Raw genomic sequence first — 23,931 nt, 5'->3', positions numbered from 1 at the left:
GGCTTTAGGAGCATTTTTTCTTTTGGCTTATCCTTCGAAGTGTAAAGTATTTGGGGATAAAATATACCGTTTCCAACTACAGCAGTTAAAAGCCTTCTTGGATGTTAAGAAGATCACTCATGGGACTTCTTGAGCAGGTGTTAAGTTGTAATGGTGAGGTGCAATGTAATTAGCCTGTCCTGTTTAGTTTATTTTCCTGTTTATTGACCTTCCTGTCTTTCTTTTTTTTTTTTTGCTATGCTCCCCCCCCTCCCCAATGTTGTGGTCTAAGAAGGATTGTTGTATTTTTCCTATACATTTTACAGGTTTCTGATTATTTCTGTTCTGATTCTCTGTATCAAGTGGTTTAGTGGTAGAACTGTTATTTTAAAAACTTGAAACTAAACAAAGTGGAGGAGTGGCCTAGTGGTTAGGGTGATGGACTTTGGTCCTGAGGAACTGAGTTCAATTCCCACTTCAGGCACAGGCAGCTCCTTGTGACTCTGGGCAAGTCACTTAACCCTCCATTGCCACATTGAGCCTGCCATGAGTGGGAAAGCACAGGGTACAAATGTAATAAAAAAATAAAGAAAGATATAAAAAGGATGGAGACAGTTCAGAGGGCAGATACCAAAATTGTCAGTGGCCTTCATCATAAAGCATATGGGGACAGATCTCAATATGGTTATTTTGGAAGAAAGGCAGGAGAGGGGATTTATGGCTAAGACATTTAAATAGCAATATGACATTAATATACTGAAGGCAAGTCTTTTTTTATAGTTTATCAATGATTACTATACCACCCAAACTGACTTTGCAGGACAGAGAATTGTACATACTAAAACAACATATAAGGAAAAGGAACTCCATTGTTTGATAGGAAAGCAAAAGCACTCTTACTTAAAAGAAGATAGGAGTTGAACAGTTTGGGGAAGAGATTGGGGAAAGGGGAATAAAAACATCATAGCAAAGGGAACACAAGGGAAAAAAAGGCGGTAATTGGGACACCTTATGTATGGTAATTGGCACTCTGAAAGCCTGCACAAATAACTAAGTTTTAAGTTCAGTTTTAAATTTTTTAAAAGAGGTATTGCTGCAGAGGGAAAGGGGAAAATAGTTCCAGATGTGAGGAGAGAAAGAAAAATGCACAATGTCTGCTGGATTCTAAATATAAGAATTTGGGACTTGGGAGGATTAAACGATGATTGTTTACAGAACATAGGACTCTTCCTGGAGAATAAGGAATTGTGAGGGACAAAAGGTAGTCGGAAGGTCTTAAAAGTTAGTATTGCAACCTTGTTGATGATGGGTTGTTGAACCAGTAACTAGTGATATTGCTTTAAATAGCTACATGGCATTAATGCACAAAAGGCAAGCCTCTTTCAATTGAAAGGAAGCTCTGGAATAAGGGGACATAGGATAAAGATGAAAGGGGATAAACTCAAAAGTAACTTGTGGAAATACTTCTTCATGGAAAGGCTGGTGAATTCATGGAATAGCCTCCTGGTGAAGATGGTGGAGACAAAAGCTGTAACTGAATTCAAGAAACCTTGGGACAAGTCAAAGGATAACAAAGGGACAAGAATGGATAGTAGATGGCATGAATGGGCAGGCTGGAGGCACCATATGGTCTTTGTCTGTCTTAATTTTTCTCTGTTTCTGTTAGATTTTTGTTCACTGGATTTACTATTTTATCATATCCCTAACTTACTCAGATGTCATGACTTGCTCTGATACTTATCTAGGCACTGGTGCTGAATATCAGTCATACCCAGAGAAGTTCCAAAGCATTCAGTGCTGGTATTCAGGTATAGCCCAGTGCTGAATGTTCAAGTATAACTTTAAGTGCCATAGCAGACATTTTAAAGCAATGCTGGCCGTGGATTTTAAATTTGGGGGGGGGGGGGGGGGGGATGCTCATCCATGTTTAAGTTATGTTTGTGATTTACCTGTTAGCACATTGGGTCCCTTTTTACTAACGCTTACCTCTTACTAAATGCTAAGAACTCCATATAATACCTATGAGCTTCACAATATTTAGTACATACTAATTCTGATAGTGAGCACTAATCTTTAGTAAAGGGCCCCTTAGACAGGTAAATTATAAATTCAGAGGCTGAATTTTGCTGACCTTGCCTTGCCTTGTTGCAACACATGCATCTGTTCCAGATGGATAAATTGAGTAGATCTGAAAAAAAAGACCAGGTTTATCCATGAGTAAGTTTAGGATTAAGGCTATGGTGAGGGTTTGGTTTAGGGTTAAGGTAAGGGTTAGGATTAGAGCTAGGGTTAAGATGAGGGCTAGGGTTATGGTTAGGATTAGGGATAGGGATAGGGTTAAAACTAGGGTTAGAGTACAGGTTAAGCCCAGGGTTAGGGTTAGTGCTAGTGTTAGGGTTAATCCTAGAATTAGGGTTTACTGTAGAGCTAGGGATAGAGTTAGGTTTAAGACAAGGGTTAGGGATAGGGTTGGGTTAGCATTGGGTTAAGGGCTAGTGATAAGGGTTAGGATTAGGGTTTAGTCCAAGAACAGAGTTATTCTTAGAGTTAGGATTAAGGTTAAAGTTATGGTTAATCCTAGGTTTAGGGTTAGGTTAAGGATTAGTGTTAAGCCTAGGGTTAGGATAAGACTCAGATTTAGGATTGACTATAGATAGGATTAGAGTCAGGGTTAAAGTTAGGATTAATCATAGACTTTGAATTAGGGTTAGTGTTATGCCTGGAGTTAGGGTGATGCTCAGGGTTAGGGTTACAGGTAGTCCAAGGTTGAGAGTTAGGGATACATTTAAGGTTAGAGTTAAAGTTAGGGATAGGGCTGACTAGATTTAGGGATAGGGTTGGAGTTAAATTAATCTAAGAGTTAGGGTTAAATTTAGAGTTAGAGTTGAACCTAGGGTTAGGGTGAGAGATAATACTTGGTTACGGGTTAGGGTTATGGTTAGGATCTAGCCTAGGATTAAAACATGAATTAAGGTTAGTGTTGGGGAAAGGGTTAAGGTTAAGATTAGGGTTAAGAATAGGTTTAGCTTTATTGTTAGGGTTAATCCTATTGTTAAGGTAGGGTTCATTATAAGGTTAGGGTTAAGCTTCAGGTTAGGCTACAGTTAGATTTAATGTTAGGGATAGGGTTAAGACTAGGGTTGGGAATATGGTTAGTGTAAGGGTTAAGGTTATTCCAAGGATTAGGGTTGGGTTTTGAGTTAGGGTTAATGCTGTGGTTGGGATTAGGAATACAGTTCATTTGAAGCCAAATCTTAGGGTTGTTAGGGTTAGGGATAAGGTTAGGAAGAGTTAAGGTTAAGACTAGGGTTAAAATTAGGGTTAGGATCAAGGTTAGGGTTAGGATTAGTGTTAAGGTTAGGGTTAATCCTAAAGTTTAGGATAAGGTACAGTTAGTGCTTCGGTTAATCCTGGGGTTCAGGTTAGGATTACGGTTAAAGCAGTGGGTTAGGGTTAATACTATGGTTAAGGTTAGAGTTATGGTTAATCCTCAGGTTATGATTAGGGTGAGGGAGAAGGTTTAGCTTACATTTATAGTTAAGTTTAAAGTTAGTTTTAGTTCAAGAGTTAGGGTTAGGGTTGAGGTTAGGATTAGGGTAGAGTTACTATTAAGACTAGAGTTAAGGTTAGGGTTAGGGTTTGAGATTATCATCAGGTTAGTGTTAAATCTAGAGTTAGGGTTAAGGATAGAATTAATGTTAGGAACAGGATTAGGCTATTGATTAGGGTGAATCCTAGGATTATGGTTAGGATTAGAGTTAGGTTTAGGGTTAGAATTAATTCTAGGTTTAGGATTAGGGTTACAGTTAGGGTTAGAGTTTGGTTTAGGATTAGGGCAGGGTTAATCCTTCATTCAGTGTTAGGGTTTAGACTAGAGCTGGGATTATAGTTAGGTTTAGAGTTAAGTCTAGGTTTAATATTAGGGTTAATCCTCGAGGTACAGTTATGGGTAGTGTTAAAACTTGGGTTAGGGTAAAGATTAGGGTTAGGTTTCCAACAAGGATTCAGTTAAGGGTTAGTTTTAATCCTTGGATAGGGATAGGGTTAGGGTTAATCCTAGTATTAGGGTTAGGGTTAGGATTCAATTTATGTTTAGGCTAGAGTAAGGGTTAAGACTTGGTACATGGTTAGGGTTTGGGTTAGAATTAATCCTTGGGTTAGGTTTAGGGGTAGGGTTCCAGTTAGGGTGAGGGTTAGATTTCAGTTAGTAAAAGGGATACTGTTAATATTAGAATTTGGTTAGGGTTAGAGTCTGGGTTAGGGTTCGGTTGAGGTTATGGTTAGGGTTAGGGTTGATTTAAGGATAGGGTTAGAGATAGGGTTGGGTTAGTGTTAGGGTTGGGTTAGGGGTTTGATTTGGTTAGAATTAGAGTTAATATTGGGTTAGAGTTAGGGTTATGGTTTGGTTAAGGTTAGAGTTAGGGTTTTGTTTTGGTTAGAGTTAGAGTTAATATTGGGTTAGAGTTAGGGTTAGGGTTTGGTTGAGGTTAGAGTTATAGTTAGGGTTACAGATGGGTTAGCATTTGAGTTAGGGTTGGTTTTAGATTAGGGTAAGGGTAAAAGTTTGCTTAACGTTAGTGTTTGGGATAGGGTTGGGTTAGGTTGCACCCTCTTGGTGAACCAGGTAGCCAGCCAGCCTTGAACTCATGACTCTTAGATTGGGAAGCAGCTGCCTACCAGATAAGGCTAGTGTGGGTCACATAGCTATGTGGTCAATACTGGCTGAAGAAAAGACCTGGTTACATTGCCCAGTAGGATTGGTTCTGCACTGGTACCACCACCTTTTTTTCTTAGAAAACAGCACTGTGCATACCATTATCTATGAGGGCAGTGGGCTTTAGTGGAGGTCAGACAGGCAGTGTTGGAGTGGGGCCCAGAGTTAGGAGGCATATGTCACAGTGCAGGTGTGATTGAGAACCCATATGTGTGCCCCTGCATACATTTGTGGGGGTAGAGGGCTAGTGATTACAGTATGTGCATAGGAGTGGTGTAAACATCAGGCCTGCCAGGCCACCGTGTGTGCCTGTATGCATTCTAAAACCTTGTATGGTGACCAGAGATGTTATTGTTGCTGGTACTTACCTAACAACCATACATCTCCCAGGAACCTGCTGGCACAGTCCTGCCCCAGTCTGGACTGGTCTAGAATGAAAGCATCATTTCAGGAACCAAGGAATCTGGCTCACACGCCAGTAATGAGAAGCTTAGCATTGCAAACTACCTGCATGTTCATTGAATGGAACATCTTTCTGTTCCATTATGTAACTATTTATTCTTCTTTTTATTTTGCACAATAATATAATAAAAACACCCCAACAGTCATGTCAGCGAGCCACAGTCTTAACAGTCCTCATGTACCCTTCCCCCATACCCACCCTCTCGATGCTTACCATAACCCACCAAATGACTAGCACTCTGAAATTTGACTGAGAAGGAGACATAATGGCAGAAAGTGTAAATTAATTTAAGTAAGTGAGAGATATTCAAATCTGAATTATAGCAGCTTACATACCTATTGCCGCAAAGAGTTAGGCCAGAATATTCACAACCAGAAAAGGGCCATCTGGTGAAAACCAGGCCTATATATAGCTAGCCATATGACAGATGATGACTGGACACACCGCATAGGATATTAGCTTTAGCCACCAAACTTGTAAACACACCCCTGTCGCGACTCCAATCTTAGCTGGCTTGCAGAGGATGGTATTTGCGAATATCTGGTTGTCCATTGCACTCTGAATATTGACTTTGGCTGGCTTTGGTGGATATAACCGCTTATGTACTGGTTTAGGCCGCTAACATGCCACCTAACTTTTTGAGTATCAGGCCCTATAATTGATTGATTTTTGCTAATACATGATTTTCATTTTATATACTATTGATATAAAAATTAGTAAAGTGCATTTTCAAAAAGCAAACAGAGTCAGTGGACGATTTACTGTTTCTTTATGGAATGAAAAAATGAACTATTTTATTATTATTATTATTAGTGTCTCATCAGTATTAAATATTGTTTAACTTTCAGTATTAAATATTGTTATTTCTCCTTTAAACTATAGGCCTAAAGGGGGAGATTCTTATATCCACACAGAAATCATTTTCACCTAAGCATATTCTATAAGATTTAGGCACGGTATGTAGAATATGCTTAGTTGATATCCCAGTGCCTAAAACTGCGTGCCTCCATTTATACCAACGAAAACGTGGCACAAATCCCTGCATGTAGATTTCCAGAGACTGGATCATATTCTATAACAATGTGCATTAATTTGGGAACGGCCACAAAATTCCCAATTCCATGTGCATAGCCATGCCCCTTTGGAACTGTGCACTTTAGAATTTAGACGCAGTGCATTACAGAATACACTTAGCGAGTTATGAGCATAAATTCTAATTATTGCCAATTGGTACTTATTATTGCTTGTTAAGTGCTGTTAAAATGCTGATTGGCTTGTTATGCCAATTAAAAGTTACACATGTTGTTATGGAATACACTTAGATTTCAGTGTGGAACGCTAGGCGCAATATATTGAATCTGGGGGAAAATGTTTATTTGCAATTCCTGTTAGGCCTATAGAACTGCATAAAAGCTTCCTTTCTGCTTTGAGAGGGGAGATGTGGGGAATAAAATTAAGACTGTGGGAATTGTGAGGGGAGGGTGATGGAGAATGCAGGTATGATGAAGGGATGGCGTTACAAAGTCTGCTTGGGAACAGGAAAAAGTATTTTGTTGCGGGGAGGGAATGGATATGAATCTTTATCCCCATGTCTTTTTCTAGGTAAAACATGACTTGCATGCACTTTAAGAAAGGCATTAACATATTTATTTATTTATTTATTTATTTATTTTAAAATGTATAACCTGTGCAATCTATAATTTTTGGCAGAGAACATATAATACATACTCACTCTCCGGTTAAGTGCCACTCAATATCCCCACTTTAGGTGGTGGGAAGCGATTTAAGCAAACACGAGAGGCTCCTGTCTACTTAAATCGCTTTGAATATCGGTCCAAAGATCAATCCTTAAGCAGCTAACCACAATCCACACAGGTATCCAAAATTCACACCACACCCTAGGTAGTATCTGTTTATATAACGGTTGGTTGACCCATTACAGCTATCCCAACAATAGATGCTGAGTAGCAGAATGGGATATGTGTAACCCTAAGGGGTTAAAATAATCTTACCTGGGCTCCTACAGAGGAAGCAAATAAGGGTTCTAAAGTGACATCAATATGGGACAACAGCTGAGCAAGCTGAGTCCTGGTTGCCTTGGCAACAGCTTGTTGGTCAGTTGCAGTGTTGCCAGGTGGGCGGTTTTACCGCCCAATTGGGCGGTTTTCCGCGACCCGCCGCGGGAAATTTTTGCCCGCGGCGGGTTGCGGTTTTTTGGGCTGTTTTTTTGGGCTTCAGGGCGGTTTTTTGTGCGGCGTTTTCGGCCGCGGGGGGCGGGGTTAGTGACGTTTTTGGGCGGGCTTAGTGACTAGAGGCGGGGCCGATGACGTGGGAGGCGGGGCCAGTGACGGGGGGAGGCGGGGCCGGTGACGGCGGGGGCGGGGTTGATGACGGCGGGGGCGGGGGTGATGACGCGGGGGTGGGGGTGTCCAGGGCGGGTTTGAGTTTGGGCGGGTTTTGGGCGGTTTTTGTGCTGGATTGGGTGGGAAAAAAAATTTTCCACCTGGCAACACTGGTCAGTTGAGAGTTGAGCAGGAGAAGCAGTTGAAGCAGAAGAGGGAGACTTACTGGCCCTGGTAGGAGTGTTTATGTCACGAATTGACAGTAAGAGGAATGTGGAGAGAGGGAAAGGATTCCAGTTTCCTGAGAGCTTGAGTGTTTTTTTTTGTTTGTTTTGAATTGAAAACTAGGAATATTGGATTCCGTGTGTATGAGTGGTAGCAGGGTAAGAATGGTAGAAGGGAATGGATGTGATTTAGTGGGGAATTAATTGTGAGGGACCTTAATCTGTCTCCAGTGTATTTAAAGGTTAAACCAGTGTTAAAGTGCTTATCTTCCGCCTAGACCGATATGCTCATATCACCCCTCTCCTCAAGTCACTTCACTGGCTTCCGATCAGGTACCGCATACAGTTTAAGCTTCTCCTACTAACCTACAAATGCACTCAATCTGCAGCCCCTCACTACCTCTCTAACCCTCATCTCCCCTTACGCTCCTACCAGTAACCTCTGCTCACAGGACAAATCCCTCCTCTCAGTACCCTTCTCCACCACTGCCAACTCCAGACTCCGCCCTTGCTCTGCCTCGCTTCACCCCATGCTTGGAATAAACCTCCCTGAGCCCCTATGCCAGGCCCCTCCCTGCCCATCTTCAAATCCTTGCTCAAAGCCCACCTCTTCAATGTCGGCAGGAACCACGGCTCTGCCCCATATGACTTCTGGACCCCTACAACGTGGGGTACATTTTAATCAATTTTAAATAAGTTTAAAAAATAGTAATCATTTAAATTTAAACTTCTTTTTTTCAAAAATTACCCTCAGGTTACGTTATCCTAAGAAATAACTTCCATGACTGGTGGTAAATCAAGTAAAAGAGAAACAGAGAAGGACAAAAATGTTCCACAGAAAACAAAAACAGCAAAAGCGGAGAATGCCAAGGGAATAATGGTGTCACTGAAGCCACACTTGGGTTAATAATTTATTGATGGCTCTACAAGGTTATGTTTCAGTGAGTGACTGTGTCAGGTGTTCTAGTGTTAAAATAGCATACATTAGATAACGCATACTTCCAAAAAACATACAGATAAATAACATATGTATAAAAAATATATGTATGTATGTATCAGTTATATATTTGATGGCTGAATGAGGTTTCTCTATATATGGGTCACCTTCCTATATACATACATGTTTTGATCAATTTTTATATGTTTGTTTTTTTCAAATGTGATTATGTATGGGTATTTAAGTATTTATTTAGAGCCCTGTTTGCCAGGTTGCGATAGCGTTTTTAGCACCTGGGTGTTAACTGTGTAGACACCCATAGGAATATTATGATGTCTTTTGAAGGTTATACTACATAAAGTATGAACTGTTATCTTTTAATTATGCTTTTATATGTATAGGTTTTTATAATTTATGTATGGATTATTTATTTATATGTATTTTTTTGAAGTATCTATTTACCTAACATATGTTATTTTAACGCTAGGACCTCTAATGCAAGTACTCGCTGAAACAGCTGTGTCAGGAGGTTATTCAATAAATTATTAATCTAAGGTGGCTCCAGTGATATTATTATTCCCTTGGCCTTCTCCACTTTTGCTAGTAAATCAAGCAAACACAGAAGCATGACAGGATTCACCAACTACCATTGACCCTTCTCCACCACCGCCAACTCCAGACTCCGCCCTTTCTACCTTGCCTCACCCTATGCTTGGAATAAACTCCATGAGCCCATACGCTAAGCCCCCTCCCTACCCATCTTCAAATCCTTGCTCAAAGCCCACCTCTTCAATGTCGCTTTCGGCACCTAACCATTGTACCTCTATCCAGCAAATCTAGACTGCCTCAATCGTGATTGACTGCACTTTTTGTCCTTTAGATTGTAAGCTCCTTTGAGCAGGGGCTGTCCTTCTTTGTTAATTGTACAGAGCTGCGCAACCCTGGTAGCGCTTTAGAAATGTTAAATAGTAGTAGTAGTAGTAGTAGTTGTGTAAGGGAGGGGGACTGTAATAGAATGTTATGGGAGCAGGAATGTAGAGGGTGAATGCTGCAGCAGAAAAAGTGTGAATGCGCTTCAGATCTGCTTCTGTAGAATAGGGTAACAAAGTGAGGTTAAGATTTACAAGCAAAGGTACTTTAATTGAATTTTATTTCAGTTAGCAAGAGGCCACAGTGTTGATCACATAAATGTAATGTCACATGCAGGGAAACACTATTTTAAGATAGGGAGTGAGGGTATTGCCTCCCATTTATTTTATTAAGGGAAGGTTTAGGGAGAAGAAAAGGATCCTAAGGAGCTGGCGGTTGAAGAGGTTCTGGGCCCTCACGCAAGAAAGGTTTTCACCTACACCGACAAGGGGACTGAGTTCTCCACAGCTAAGTGACATCTGCCTCGCCACTAAAAAGAAAGATAAAGAAGGAATACTTACCTGATATTCCGGTTGGGGAATAAATTCCTGATGTTCGAAGTGGATGGTTCTGTAAGACAAAAGTGATTGCCAAAGAATCAAATTCTTGGTGTAGTTACAAAGGGAAAAAACAATTGCAGAATTTACTGACAGTAAGGGGTTACAAAGTGGGGAGGTTGCATAAGAGAAACAAAAATACATATCTGATTCTAGTTGTATCTTTCAGTTGTCTTGTGTAGAAACAAAGAAACAATGTAATAGTCATAGTGTTTATTCTTGAAAAGGTTAAGAGTTGTTAATAGAAACAAAATTGCATTGAGAAATGGAAACATAGTAGCTTAAGTGACTCACAATTTTTAGCATAAGAACAAGCAGTGAAATACCATTTAGTGTGCATGTTATAAATTATTGAAATGTTGGGTTAGTATTGTCTTAAATAATAAAAAAAACTTAATATCAGCTCCATTTCTCTAGTTTTATTTGTATCTTCTCTCCCCTTCCTGGTAAGGTGTTCATGGTACTCGGTCCCGACTACTTCAAACAAACTGAATCACAACACATTGGTACATCCAGCTTAACCCAGGAGTGGGGGAGGGGCTTACATATGTCTCCTCTCTCCACTATGGGGGTTAATATTTGAAGGAATTTAAATGACCAGAAGAGGCTAATTGGGCATATTCAGTGGCATTTAACCAGATAATACAGCTGAATATGCCCAGTTAGCTCCTTTAGCAAACCGGATATTTTGTGTGCGGTCCGTGGTGCAGTTGGTATTTCTACAGTTAACCACTTCAGCATTTAACCACATAAGATATTCCAGAAATAGGACTGCATAAAAGACAGTCCTATCTTTATGCAGGTCACCTTCCCCCTGATTTTCAACCGGCGGTTGTTAGGGTTTTTTAAAATGCTGATCATCGCCAGCTAAAGTATCCCCTGATATTCAGTGCTGGGCCATGTCTAGTACCGCCACTGAATATTAGGGATATTTTGGCAGGCTGGATGCTGGCACCTATGCAGGCCCTGCCAGTATTCAGCTGGGGCCACATAAGAGGTTATGCGGCCCCAGCTGAATATCAGGCCGGGCCCGCATAACATTTTTGTATGTTAAAAAAAGCTCCTGAGCCCTCTCTCACCTCTCTCTTGCCATGTCCCTGTATCAAGACCCCCCTGGAAGGCCCCGTCCTCTAGTTGTGCAAGTAGGCCCACCCCCCAGGTCTACTGGTATACCTGGTGGTGTAGCAGAGTTGATGGGGGGAAGGAACGCAATCCCTCACTCCTTGCCCTTGTGGTGCCTCTCTAAAATGGCTACCACGACCTCTCATGGCAGCTCATGATACTACATGAAGTATCGTGAACTACCGTAAGAGGTCGGAGCAGCCATTTTAGACCAGCACAAGGGTCAGGAATGAGGAGGCTGTGCTCCTGCCCCCAAAGACCCTCACGTACCACTAGGGATACAGGTAGGCCTGGGGCCTACCTGCATGGATGGGGGACGAGGGTCTTCTGGGTGGTGTCTTAACGTGGCTAGGTGAAAGAGGGAAAGAGGAGACCTTGTTGAGGGGAGGGACTTGGGGCTTTTTTTTTTAGAGAAAAAAAACTTATGCAGGTGCCGGCCTACTATTCAGAGCTATGCATAGCTGAGTGGCCTTATTTGGGACAGCTCTTGAGCTGTCCTAATTAAGCTGCTTAGCTATGCGGGTGCCAGGAGCTGAATATTACTGGCACCCACATAACCTGAGGCTCCTCCCTAGTGCTTGCTCCCCAGCACCACCCCTGACCTACCCACTTTTTAGTTGGGTGGTCTGAGGGGATATTCAATACCACTTTCTGGTTAAGTGCTGCTGAATATCCCCATTTAGGTGGCAGAAAGCAATTGAAGCAGGTAGGAGAGGCTCCTGCCTGGTTAAATCACTTTGAATATCGGCCCCTTATGCGGTTGTGCTGAATATTGTACTTAACTGGTGACATAACGCTCAGATATTCATGCTAGTGCCCAGACATGGCCCAGCATTGACTATCTGGGTATAAAAACCAACAGTGGCCAAAAAAAAGCTGCCAGCTGAATACAGATCTGCAAAGTCTCCCATTTCACAAAAGACTCCCACGTTCGCAGGTCATTTCCCACTGAGAAATCAGAATCTCTCGCTGAGTATCCTCCCATCCAACAACAGCAGGAAGCGCCTTCATAAAGCGCCAACTCCTGCTACCACCGCTGATCCATGCCTCACAGCCGCAAATCAGCTATGCTGGGGGAGGAGAAATGGATGGAGTTGTGGGTGGAGTAATTTCAGGGTTGGGGTAGAGCTGGGGTGGGCTGGGGGGGACCCTAAATCTCCCAGAGTTGATTGGCCCCCTTGGCAGCTTTGTGAACATCTACCTATAAGTTGTATGGTCCTGAATCTAGGGACATACTGGGCTACTGAGGGTCCTGCGAGTTTCCGTACAAATTAAAGCTTCTGAACCTCAAAATGAAATTTCTCTTCTACAAAGTGGTAATTGGTCAGGCAAGCTGCCCCCTGAAGGCTGATCATATACATACTTACAGAAACTATTCCTGTGTGCTTTAAACATGGCAGCAGGTTCTGAGAGGTGAGGAGTGAACATTTTATGACTTTCATTCAGCATTAATTGCATCTTGCATTATGCCTTGGCAGTTAGGAAGTAATCCTGATATTTTTGAAAGGTAGTTAATTTTAAATAGTGCCCCATTTGCCATTTAAATGATGAAAATCATGAGCTGCAAATGGGAGAAGCCAGTGATGCATGACACCATTTAGAAAAATATTTACATATCTGTTCAGCAGTTGCTTCCCTGGATAGGTAATTTGAGTGTAAATGTGACATTTTGGAAGATGAGTAGCTGTGGTGGAAACCAAATCAATCTAAACCATTATTATTTGGTAATGAAATTCCATGTTTATTTTCATTCTCATGATCATTTATAGAGGTCTTGATCCCTGGAATTATTAGGTTTGAATCCTGACCTACTTGCCTTTTCTAGGCAATTAGCTTTTCCCCCACATGCTCAGTACCAGCTCTCTTCAACACAATCAAAATCCTTTATGGCATCTATATCATTGTACGCACAGCCCCAAATTTCAGTATTTCTGTTTCTCTAGAATCCATCTTCTTAGAATCAAAACTGTTTTCTGTGTGCAGAGGTAAATCTGTGCAGAATACCTAGTGAATTTGTTTATCGTGTCAGAAAAAGGAGATGAAGACGGTTGAAGGTGGCAGCTGAAACTTTCTGGGGCTGTTGGTGGCTGTGGAAGCAGAGCATGACCAGGAGGCTTCAGTGTAAAGGGTCATTTTATATAGTGTGTCAAAGCCAGCTTGGACACACCTGAGGCTGATATTCAGACTACAGGAGGAAGCCAGCTAACTCCCATGGATGGCAGTGAACCCAGAAATTCGATGCTGGGGCTGTATCTGGTGACCGGCATTGAATTTCCAGGGGTTTTGGGCTGCTAAACCATAGCTGGTTAAGTCGATCTTCATCAGCTGACTGGCTAAGTATAGTAGCCAAAGATAGACCTGCTATTACATGGGGCTATCTAGCTGCTAAACTTAGCCGGTTCAGCAAATGAATATTGGCACTAACTAGTTATGTCAGGCGATTAGCCGGTGACCAGGCTAGCCGCTAAGAGGTAATATTCAGCTGAGAAAGCCAGTTATCGTGCGCTGAATATTAACACTTAACTTAAGGCTATTTAATCTGTCAGGAGTCATCCCTAGCCAGTTAAATAGTTTTAAATATCAGAGGGATAAAAATTCAGCCGTAGTTTATGAAAGACTAGTAAAAAGGCCCGTTTCTGCTGCTGATGAAACGGGCCCTAGCCGGCACCAGACTCCCTTCCCTCCCCTTACGCTTGTCTCCCTGGTGGTCAGGAGGTACCTGTTCGGTCGGAGCAGGAAAGAAAGAGCCCCCTCTTTCCTGCCCTTAGCGGTGCTGCTAGCTTCCCTTGCTGCATCGTGTGGGAGTCCGGCTCTCGGCGTTTCAAAATGGCCACCGAGAGTTGAAGTCTCGCAAGGCAGCTTCAACTCTCGCGGCCATTTGATTCGCCGAGAGCCGGACTCAGACACGATGCAGCCGGGGCAGCTAGCAGCAGCGCTCCAGGCAGGAAAGCGGGGGGTTCCTTCGTTCTTGCCTGAGCGAACAGGTATCACTAGACTACCAGGGATAGTGGCGTAAGGGGATGGGAGGGTCAGGGGGGAGGGAAGGTGATGAGGGGAAGAGTGTGGTACCGGGGGCGGGCCGGTACCTTGAAAGGGGCGGGCAATGTGGTGAAAGGTGCCGGGGTGATGGGCACGTCGTCATTTGCGGCTGTGATTTGTTGAAGGGGAGGAGTAGGGAAACACGCTGCGCGTGTTTCCCTACTGCTCCCCGTGTGTTGATTTGCCTTGTTTTCATGTTTCGCCCTTGACGTCATCACGTGTGACGCGAGGGCGGGCATGCAGACATGGTGATGTTGTGGCTTCACCACCATGAAGTTACGAACCGGTGTGTGAGTGCCTGCAGTGACGGTCAGTGTCCTCAGAACGTTGAGGGTGCGTTTTATTATAGTATATAGCAAAACCTGCAAGGTTAGGTGCTAAAATGATTGGTGCTAACAGTGTTCTGCAGAGAGCTCTGCATGGAACAACCTTCATAGTATACTAGCTTAGCGTGCATTTTGCTGCCTAACTTTGGGTGTGAGCATTTTTTTTGTTACATTGTACCCCGTGCTTTCCCAATCATAGCAGGTTCAATGTGGCTTACATATTATATACAGGTACTTATTTGGACCTGGGGCAATGGAGAGTTAAGTGACTTGCCCGAGTCACAAGCAGCTGCCTGTGCCTGCAGTGGGAATCAACCCAGTTCCCCAGGACCAAAGGCCCCACTCTAACCACTAGGCCACTCCTCCTCTCATGGCTGTCAAAGGCTGGTGCCTAATTAAATAGCAGGCACAATAATTATTTATTTGGATTTTGCTCATACCTGTTTCAGTAGTAGCAGCTCAAGGTGAGTTACATTCAGGTACACTGGATACTTCCTTGTCCCTGAAGGGCTCACAATCTAAGTTTTGTACCTGAGGCAATGGAGGGTTAAGTGATTTGTCCAGTATTACGAGCAAGCAGCAGTGGGATTTGAACCAGCCACCTCTAGATGTCAAGACTAGTGCTCTAAACACTAGGCCACTCCTCCTTCCATAAGTGACAGTATTGTATAACATCACAGCTAACTTCTGGGAATGACTCTGACCCACTCATGTCCCCTCCCATGGACACACCCCCTTTTGGAGTTGTGCGTTATAAAATTTTATGCACACGTTATAGAATAGGGCATAGGGCAGATATGTGTGTAATTCCAAATTGCTGCCAATTAACACTAATTATTGATTGTTATCTAGTTATTAATTTGCATGCAGATCTATGATTGGTGCTCAAATGTGCATGCCCAACTTTGGGTGGCCTATATAGATCCAGGGCACAGCAAGTAAAATACACCTATTAGTGCACACTTTGTTTGTTTTCTGATCGCTGAAAGTTGTAAGTTTATAGTATTGCTCTCCTCAAAATCATAGCTTTTCTTCTGTTGACGCATGCTTGCCCGGAGCATCTCAGTTTGACAAATAACCATTGTTACATATGTGCTGGAACAACAATAGAGCTGAACCCTGACTCAGGCTTCGCGCTGAAACACAGCCCGTGCTGGTCTTTAAATAAAGATCATTCCTTACCCCAGTTCTTGAGGCCATTCATGCTTTTTTCCTGTTTTGCTTAACCTAAAAAAAAATAAATGGAAAAGATTCCTCAAATACTGCCTTGCTAAAGTCCCATGTTAAGAGATACTAAGCCCGTTCCTAACACAGGTTAGTAAAGGGGCCCCATTGTTTGTAGGTCTCATTCTATTTCCTTTTGCATTAATCATGAAGAATACAGAAAAAGACAAACTGATATTGCAGTAGTGTTTAGATCTCCTTTGTCTGGGTGGCTGAGCCCAAGTACACCTCATGCAGTTTGAACACTAATATGCAGAGTCTAAAAATGTCGAGCATTCAGTATAGCCTTTTATACCTAGACTTTAACACTGTTTTTCCTGAGCTGTGAAGTTCGTGATATCTATATGATAAGTTGCTTTTTGCATACAGATACAGCACCCATCGCTGCATTTGTGTCTGACACTTTTGTACCTCCTTCTGAGTGACCAATGAGTGGAAATTCAATCCCTTGATAACTAATCTAGGAAAAAGTATTGAATGACATTTTCCTAGACCCCTGATGCAGGCCTGTACGGCCAAAACACGTGTCGTGTCGGGTCATCCTCATCTCTCTATATAAAACGCACCTCCAACGTTCTAATGAAGACGGAAGCCTGAGCCGGAAGTCTCCAAGTTCTAAGTGTGTAGTTGTGTAAATTGTTGCTTGCCCATGAGTGTCTGCCCGTCCTCACATCACAAGGTGATGATGTCGAGGGCAGAGCACTGCACTCACAGAATCGCATCGCTCATCCTACGCACATCACATGCAACAGCTGACCAACCACAGATGGGAGAGCAGGTGCACAGTGGTGAATCGATGGGGCAGGGGAGACAGGAGATTCGCCGGGTGGCTGGAAGGGGGGACACAGCCCAGGGAGAGAAGAGCACCAGTGGGGGCAAGGGAAAACGGAGAATCGCTGGGTGGCTGGAGGGGGACCACAGGAAAACTAGAATCACTGGGTGTCTAGAGGGGGAGTAGGGGAGAGAGGACAATCGGATGGGTGGCTGGAGGGGGGGCAGCGGACGGAGGACAATCGCTGGTGGCTGGAGGGGGGCAGGGGAGAGAAGAGCATCTCTGGGTGGATACAGGGGGGGGGGGGGCAAGAAAAAAGAATAATCACTGGGTGGCTGCAGGGGGGGGAGGGGAGAGAGGAGAATCGCTGGGTGGCTGGAGGGGGGCCAGGGGACAGAGCAGACACACTCACACCCAGCAGTCTCACTCTATCACAAACACATTCACTCTCTCTCACACACAGTCACTCTCACACACACTCTCAAACATACACACTCCGACAAAAACCTTGCTAGCGCCCATTTCATTTGTGTCAAAAACGGGCCTCATTTACTAGTTCTTTAATAAATATATTTCTGAACACCATCTGCGAGAGGTTCTATTGTTCTACTATTTCCTACTTGTTAGTGATATCTAGACAAGGAGTTAAAAATTTCCTCTTTAAGCTGAATATTGTATGCTTTGTCCAAATCTCCTTTCTGGAATATTACTAAAGGGATGTCAACTCAGTGCCCTTGGTTGAAACAGCAGTTCCCACAAAATCACTCATAGGCTGCAATGAATGATGTTCTGGTGGTTAATTATAAATGCTCTTTGATAGGGTGCTCCAGAAAATGAATGGTTTTGAAGTCTATGGACTCAGTGGAGTTTATTACTGCACTTGTGTTATAAGCAAGCATTATACCATCTGTACTTAAATGATCCTGCTTGTGCTTAGCTTAGTCAGTGAATGCAAAGCATTCATATGATGTCTACTTATTACCACTAATGCATTGCTATAGTCACGCCACATTTTTCACTGATTGCACATAATTCTTAAGTATTGGATACCTAATGAGTCATGCAAAGCACTGTATAATCTTTTTGCCTCAAACATAGTTTCTGCTGTTAATATATGACATGGGGAGTCATAAGATATTTCTATGACTTTTGCATCTCTGCATTTGATTGTATTTTGTTATTTATGCATGTACATCTTGGGAGGCCATCAGGCTTATTTTCGAAGGAGAAGGGCACCCATCTTTTGACACAAATCGGGAGATGGGCGTCCTTCTCCCAGGGTCACCCAAATCGGCATAATCGAAAGCCGATTTTCGGTGTCCTCAACTGCTTTCCGTCGCAGGGACGACCAAAGTTCATGGGGGCATGTGGAAAGCATAGCAAAGGCGGGACTGGGACGTGCTTAACACATGGGCGTCCTCAGCCGAAAATGGGAGAAAGAAGGGCGTCCCTAATGAACACTTGGCCGACTTTACTTGGTCCTTTTTTTATTTTACAACCAAGCCACAAAAAGGTGCCCTAAATGACCAGATGACCTCCCCTTACTTCCCCAGTGGTCAATAAACCCCCTCCCACCCTAAAAAATAAATTTTAAAATATTTTTCCAGCCTCTATGCCAGCCTCAAATACCATACCCAGCTCCATGACAGCAGTATGCAGGTCCCTGGAGCAGTTTTAGTGGGTACTGCAGGGCACTTTAGGCAGGTGGACCCAGGCCCATCCCCCCTACCTGTTACACTTGTGGTGGTAAATGTGAGCCCTTCAAATCCCACCAGAAACCCACTGTACCCACATGTAGGTGCCCCCCTTCACCCCTTAGGGCGATGGTAGTGGTGTACAGTTGTGGGGAGTGGGTTTGGGGGGGCTCAGCACACAAGGTAAGGGAGCTATGCACCTGGGAGCTTTTCTGAAGGCCACTACAGTGCCCCCTAGGGTGCCCGGTTGGTGTCCTGGCATGTGAGGGAGACCAGTGCACTGCGAATGCTGGCTCCTCCCACGACCAAATGGCTTGGATTTGGTTGTTTCTGAGATGGGCATCCTCGGTTTCCATTATTGCCGAAAATCTGGGACGACCGTCTCTAAGGTCGACCTAAATGTTGAGATTTGGGCGTCCCTGATCATATTATGGAAACAAAGATGGCCACCCATCTTGTTTGATAATACGGGTTTCCCCGCCCCTTCGCGGGGACGTCCTGCGAGGACGTCCTCAGGAAAATGGGTGCCTCGTTCGATTATGCCCCTCCATGTGTCCAAATATTACTTTTTTTTATCACATACCATAACAGTAATAAACCTTACTCTTAAGAGTATGTGGCTTATTCAACCTCTCAAATTTAATGCTAATGCTTGCTGTAGCACTTGCACCATGCCAAAGAGATCTTCCCACTAGAGTCCCTAAGATGTAACAAAAATAAACAACCTATTCAAGTGTGCTTCAAAATTTCTTTTAATCAAACCTGTGGCACCCAAAACAGTGGGAAATATTTCTATATCTTTCTGCCACATTTTCTTGTTCTGTGAATCAGCGGCGTACCAAGGGCGGGGGCGGTGGATGTGGTCTGCCTCTGGTTCAAACGGCAGGAGGGGTGCAGGGAGCAGCCGCACAGCTGTTGGCTTCGCTGGTTCCCTGCTCCCTCTGCTGTTACTTCCTGTTCCGGATCAGAGGGAGCAGGGAACCAGCAGAGCCGACACAGCAGTTAGTAAGAATGTACCGGGGGGGGGGGGGGGGGGAGGGCTTGGAGGTGATGCGCCGGCGGGGGGGGGGGGGGGGGGGGGTCGTGCTGCACCCGGGGGGGAGGGGGAACGAACAATGCTGCACCTGGGGGGGGGGGGGGGGGCAGCAGCGATCTGCCCCAGGTGGCAGCCGACCAAGAAGAACCACTGCTGCAAATGCAGTTCTGGTTCTTGAGGAGCTTTCTCTCACCATATGATTCACAGAGTAGTCACTTGGGACTGACACCTCTATGATCAATGTCATTCTGTTTTTTTTCTCTGTTACATCTGTGCCCAGCTCCCTTGCATCTAGTTTTTTATCGGTTGGAATTGGGATGTCCCAGGTGATCAAAACCTCTTCATTCTCTATGATTCTCTTAGTGACATGATGCCATGATCCCAGTGCTTTTCCAATACAGTGATATTGTTTTCAAAACCTATTTTTAGATGTTTTTCTCTGAAGTCCGTCAAAAGTGCGTCTAAATCTCAAGGGGGGTGTGCCAGGTGCATGTTGAAGGTGGAACTTGGGGTGTTCCACCTTGAACAATCTTGTTTTGCTCCATTATGGCTGAAAAATGTCTAAGACTTAGAGATTTTTCAGCCATAATGGAACAAAACAAAATCGTCCAGGACTAAAACTTAGACATTTTGAGCTAGACCTGTTTTTAAAATGAATAAGGCTAGACCTGTTTTTATAATGAATAAGGCACAAAAAGATGCCCTAAATACCATATGACCACTGAAGGGAATCAGGAATGACCTCCCCTTATTCCCCCAGTGGTCAGTCATTTACCCCTTCCCACCCCCCAAAAATGTGGTGAAAAACATTACTTTCCAGCCTCTGTGCCACCCTCAGATGTTATACTCAGGTCCATCAGAATAGCATGCAGGTCCCTGAGTAGTCTAGTAGTGGGTGCAGTGCACTGTACTGCAAACAGGTGGGACCCGGGCTCCTACTTCACCCTACCTGTTACACGAGGAAACTGCAAGCCTTCCAAAACTCACCAGAAACCCACTGTACCCACATATAGGTGCTCCCTTCGCCCATAAGGGCTATGGTAATGGTGTGGAGGTAGTGGGTTTTGAGTGGGTTTGGGGGGGCTCAGCAGACAAGGTAAGGGAGCAAAGGTGAAGTGTGTACCTGGGAACATTTTACAAAGTCCACTGCAGTACCCCCAGGGTGCCTTTTGCTTTCCTGGGATGTCAAGGGGACCAGTGTACTAAAAATGCTGGCTCCTCCTACATCCCAATGGCTTGATTTTGTGCGTTTTGCACTTGGACTCTTTTTTTTTCGAAAATGACCAAAAAAATAAAATGTCCAAATCACAAAACCTATTTCGAAATTAAAAGATATCGAAAATGACCCTCCACTGTGAATGAGAGAAACTGCTTTGAGAAATTTTTGTGCCCCTCTCAGTTTAGGGACACAGTACAAAGCTTAGGTCTGTCAAAGTCAGGGAACATAATTATTTGTTTTGTTTAAAAAGACAGCTGATTCAAACAGTTCTTTTATCCACAGATAGTATAAACTGTGTCTAAGTCAGGGAGACAGATTCTCTCCTTTGGTTTGTTAAAGCATAGAGTAATAGGTCATGGATTCAAGAAACCTGCCACAGAGAAGATGTGAAGCTGGGTCCCACCGTTTCAAGCAAGGAAGGAAATGAAGAATCAAGAGAGAATAAAGTTTCACACAGATAAGTGGACATTCACATTTAAGAAAGGAGCAACAAGAGGAGACACATTATAAATAACATAGAACAATGAAGTACCTACCTGTTAAAGGGTTCTTAAGACTGAAATTAAGCACGAAGAGTCACTTCTTAAAAGAAAAAACAGTAATACTTAAAGTATAGAACAAAGAGGTTAATCATTTAGCAATATTCATCTAATAGTTGATGTGTAAAAGGTTTGCAGCCTGACTCCTGTTTTGTAATAGTTTAACTGAGCCTGTAAGAGAAAGGAATTGACAAAATATTAATGTGATAATACATTTAGGGTCCCCTTTTAGAAAGCATGCTAAAAAGTGACCACTACATTTAGCTGGTAATTTTCCCATGCACTCAGGCAACATCATCTGTCAAAAAACTGAATATCTATTTTTGGCAATAATGGCCAGGTGCTAAGTCCAAAATTAGCACCTGGCTGTTTACCATGTGAGTCCTTACCGTCTCTTATTTATTGGCAGCAAGAGCTCATGAACCTAACCCCACAGTAATCGGGCAGCTCACAGCAATGTGTCCCTACTGCTGATTACCACCAGGAACTCCCCCGCAGTAAAAAATAAATAATTTTCTACCATGGGAAACCAGCATGCACCAACTTCAGAACTACTGCAGTACTCCAGCGGTAGGGTTGAGTTGATGCAGGTGAAGAAACAGTGTGTTTTAAGCTTGTAAAATGTATTGGATATTTTCCTGTTTAATTATGGTCTGAAGTGTATTTCTCCTATTTGGCCAGCAGATGCTGCATGTGTATGATTAAAGCTATTACAGAGAACTGGAGTGTTTTTTCTTTAGTTTGACACAAACAGGAAGCAAGAAGCAGTATATATTTAAAATCTTGTTGACTGGGCTCTGGTTGACCCAGAAGCTCATCTCATTCAGACTTTACTGGTTTTGAGTTCAGTCTTAGTGTGGAAGAAGAAAGAGACAGATCTCTTTGCTAAGGCTCTATGAACAATTATATGTCCTGATCTTCCCAGGTACTGTTTAATCAGTATGCAAATGTTTAGTTAGTGTTATAATCCATATTTCAGTTATCTGTTATTGTTTGCCATTTGCACATTTTTGTCCACTCTTCCAAGTTCTGAGAATAAACACAATTATTTGTTTGTTCTGCCTGTCTGGACTGATAAAGAATCCTGGTGGTTTGTGTGTTGGGTCTGTGAGTGCTTTCTTAGAACCATGGAACCACTGGAAGTGTGGCCCTTTAACATAGAAATTACTGAGGATAATTTGAGAGTGGGAGACTTGCCCAGAGGTGGTTGTGACCTAGTCAGTGGGAGGAGGGTGCTAGAGCACAAGCAGCAGGTGCAGGAAGACCCTGAGCTGTGCGGGGAAGGAATAGACTAGTGGCTATGGGGTACCCAAGTTGGGTGGCTAGGCATTTCGTGACAGTGGGTAAGATATTTTTAGAGAAGTAAGATAACACCAATTTTGTTCAAATTTAAAAAGATTTGAATCAATAAGCAGTGTGGAGGAGTGGCCTAGTGGTTAGAGTGGTGGACTTTGGTCCTGGGGAACTGGGTTTGATTCCTACAGCAGGCACAGGCAGCTCCTTGTGACTCTGGGCAAGTCACTTAACCCTCCCCCAGGTACAAATAAGTATCTGTATATAATATGTAAGCTGCATTGAACCTGCTATGAGTGGGAAAGTGTGGGGTACAAATGTAAGAAAAAAATACCCAGCAACTTCAGCATTGTTATTAATAAAATCCACTTTATTGTTCTAACACCTGACTGGTTCTTGGACTCAAAATCCATTTAGTTTCTTTCCTTCTCATTGTTTTGAATGGTGAGGACGTGGATAGTTTAATTGTACACTTCAATTAAGAATTATCTGGTTGACTTGAGATAAACATCCAAGTGTGACTACAACAAGACACAGGTAGTAAAGTCACCAGTACATGTCTTAGCAGTGTTTTTACTCTCCGATCCAAGGCTCCGTGTCTTTGTTTCCTTCTGGGCCCACTACACTGCATCTTTGCTGATATTTGATTTATGTTGCTGTACTATCTAGTCTTCTTTCTCTTACACAAACTTATGCCAACTCTCTGTGCATATATCCTATATGGGTATGCGTGTATTTTAGAAAAACATGCAAGTGCCTTGCAGCTCCAACCCAGCTCTGCCCAGTATGCTGTCACCCTGCAATGACTTTGCTAACAAAATATGTAGGCCACATTGAACCCGCAATGACTATGTTAACAAAACTATGTAAGCCACATTGAGCCTGCAAATTGGTGGGATAATGTGGGGAGATACAAATGCAATAAATAAAATGCTCCAGGAAATACCCACATGTGGAACACATAAAAGCATGTGTGATCTTCTTGCATAAATACATCCATAACATTTGTAAGATCCATTTCAGAGTTTAAACATACTTTGCACATGGAAAATGCTTTATAAATCTTTAGGATATTTGAAATATCAAATGTAGTAAAAAAGAAACATGAAAAGCATCTAACAGTATACAACTCAGTTTATGCATACAGAAGAGATAAAAACACAGCCTTATGGAGATACAGTACACTTGATCAAGCATTACAAAGAACAAAATATGATTGAAGGAGATCATATCAGGGGCGTAGCCAGACAGCAGATTTTGGGTGGGGCCTAGGCAAGAAGTGGGTGGGCACCAAATGTTCTCTCCCCCACCCCACACCAAAACAATATCTCAGCTGGTGGGAAAATGCTTCTCTCCAGTCTCCACCTTGGTAGTCTGCAGCAGGGATGCGCTGAAAGCTGAGCATGCGAAGGTGTCAGTATTGTGGAGAGCAGCATTTTCATTACCATGTGCTACTGTTGGATGGGCCTGAGCCCTAAGTGGGTGGGCCCCGGCCCACCCAGGCCCACCTGTGGCTACGCCACTGGATCATATGTTTAAAAC

Source organism: Microcaecilia unicolor, chromosome 1, assembly GCF_901765095.1.
Source record: "Microcaecilia unicolor chromosome 1, aMicUni1.1, whole genome shotgun sequence".
Classification (NCBI taxonomy): Eukaryota; Metazoa; Chordata; class Amphibia; order Gymnophiona; family Siphonopidae; genus Microcaecilia; species Microcaecilia unicolor.
This window is presented reverse-complemented; position numbering follows the sequence as displayed.